The sequence below is a fragment of the Rhinolophus hipposideros genome, assembly GCF_964194185.1.
Source record: "Rhinolophus hipposideros genome assembly, chromosome: X".
Classification (NCBI taxonomy): domain Eukaryota; kingdom Metazoa; phylum Chordata; class Mammalia; order Chiroptera; family Rhinolophidae; genus Rhinolophus; species Rhinolophus hipposideros.
In genome coordinates this window covers 93,041,818-93,043,952 of record NC_138046.1, presented here as the reverse complement: position 1 = coordinate 93,043,952, position 2,135 = coordinate 93,041,818, and the positions used below count along the sequence as shown (strand labels likewise).

The window sequence follows — 2,135 nt, the reverse complement described above, 5'->3', positions numbered from 1 at the left end:
GTGAAATAGGTCTTTGAGTAGTGTGAGTTTATAAAATGGATATTTCTCTCTAAAATAAATGTAGAACTAGTGAACAAATGTCGGAAAGTAAAGTTGGTGGGATAGTGCAAGGGGAAAACTGTCCTTTTAATTGTTTCCTTTGTCGCAAACTTGGATTACAAAACACATCAAGTAAAACAGAGACTAAACACTGAAATAAAAACACACTACTTTTAAGATATGTGAGCTAAGGGCAGTAAACCCATTCTAAATATAAAATTTCAAAATTGTGTGATCTGCATTCTTGTCCACCTACACACTATTCCAAACATCCTGCCATTAATTAGCTAAATGGTCCATCTAGTAAACAAGACTAAATGTTACGGGGGCTGGAAAAGAGCTGGAGTCAGCCAGTTAATAGTCACAACAAACCAACCCACTCCTGAGGATACAGATAAGGTAAACATATTTTATTTTTTCCAAAGAGAAAAACAGAAATCACCATAATAGAACATCCTGTTGTTGCCATTGGTTACATTAGTAGGCCAAAGCCATCCCATTCCTGTGGTAGGCACTTGTGAATGGTGGCATGGGGCCAATCTTGTAGCCATAGTGTTGAATGACCTCTCTGATGTGGCAGGGCTGCATGGCATTTCTGTGAACCTCAACACCACAGGCTGAAATGCTCTTTTTTTCTTTCCCTTTGCTTGGTTTTAGGTGAGTCTTGTCCAGCACTCCCATTCCCTAGGGATCCTGATGTGGTTTTCCCTGAGTGCTATGATCCAGATGGTGGAGCCATTGGTGTAAGAGGAGGTATATTATTAGGAGAGAGTCTGGGTAGGACTTCATGCAAGACCCCTCAGCAGAGTTGTGATAATGAGTGAAGCTCACTGAAATGGCATGGCTTAAGGGGTCTCCTGCCTTGGTTACCATGTCCTGCCACAGAAAAAGAGCTAGATCCACTAAATGTGCCACAGTTTCATATGCTAAATACACTAAAATTTTCATAGCATATTTAGCTATTGGATTTTATCTTCATACTGCTGCAGTCTAACCCGTCTTGAAATGCGAAGCCTTTTTTTTTTAATTTATTGGGGTGACAATTGTTAGTGAAATTACATAGATTTCAGGTGTAGAATTCTGTATTACATCATCTATAAATCCCATTGTGTGTTCACCACCCAAAGTCAGTTCTCCTTCCATCACCATATATTTGATCCCCCTTACCCTCATCTCCCACCCCCACCCCCCTTACCCTCTGGTAACCACTAAGCTATTGTCTGTGTCTATGAGTTTTTGTTTCTCATTTGTTTGTCTTGTTCTTTTTTTTTTTTTTGCTTTATATACCACATATCAGTGAAATCATAGGGTTCTCTGCTTTTTCTGTCTGACTTATTTCACTTAGCATTATACTCTCAAGGTCCATCCATGTTGTCAAAAATAGTCTTATTTCATCTTTTCTGAATACTATTTCATTGTGTATATATACCACAACTTCTTTATCCATTCATCTATTGAAGTATATTTTGTTTGTTTCCATGTCTTAGCCACCAAAACAAAGCTGCAATGAACGTTGGAGCACACGTGTCTTTATGTATAAATGTTTTCAGATTTTTTGGATAGATACCCAGGAGAGGGATTGCTGGGTCATATGGTAATTCTATTCGTAATTTTTTGAGGAACATCCACACTGCCTTCCATAACGGCTGCTCCAGTCTGTATTCCCACCAACAGTGTATGAGTGTGTGAAGCCTTTTTTTGGAGAAACTTAATTGTTGACTTTCACAGAATTCTGCATCTTAACCTGAATCCATAATTTGAGTTTATCTTTTTGCTCTCTCCATTCTTTCTTCTTTAACTTCACCATTTTCATCATATTTAAACATTGCCAAGAGTTCTCCTGTTTGGTCAAGATTGTGAAAATTTTGAGTGATTTTTTTACCTTTTGTTCGCATTATTACTGCCATTCAATTTGTCTTTCAGATCATCCTCTTTTATCTCTTTGACATTCTTTGATTTGTGGTCTTGGAAAAACATGCATTTTAGCGGACTTCTAATTTTTTAATCTTTGTGCACCAAAAACAGAAGATCTTCAGCAGATATTACCCTTCTCCCAAAAGATGAGAAACTTCAGAAGCTTACTGTAATATATTAAC

At 37.6% G+C, this 2,135-nt stretch overlaps 1 pseudogene across 1 annotated transcript; it reads right to left on the bottom strand.

Moving 5' to 3' along the window:
- Positions 1-516: 516 nt before the first annotated feature.
- LOC308495092 (transcription initiation protein SPT3 homolog) lies at positions 517-1,934 on the bottom strand (annotated as a pseudogene). The gene is made up of 2 exons: positions 1,922-1,934; positions 517-1,053 (listed from the first exon to the last, which is right to left on the bottom strand). The product of its transcript is annotated as a transcription initiation protein SPT3 homolog (transcript).
- Between the last annotated feature and the right edge of the window lie 201 nt (positions 1,935-2,135).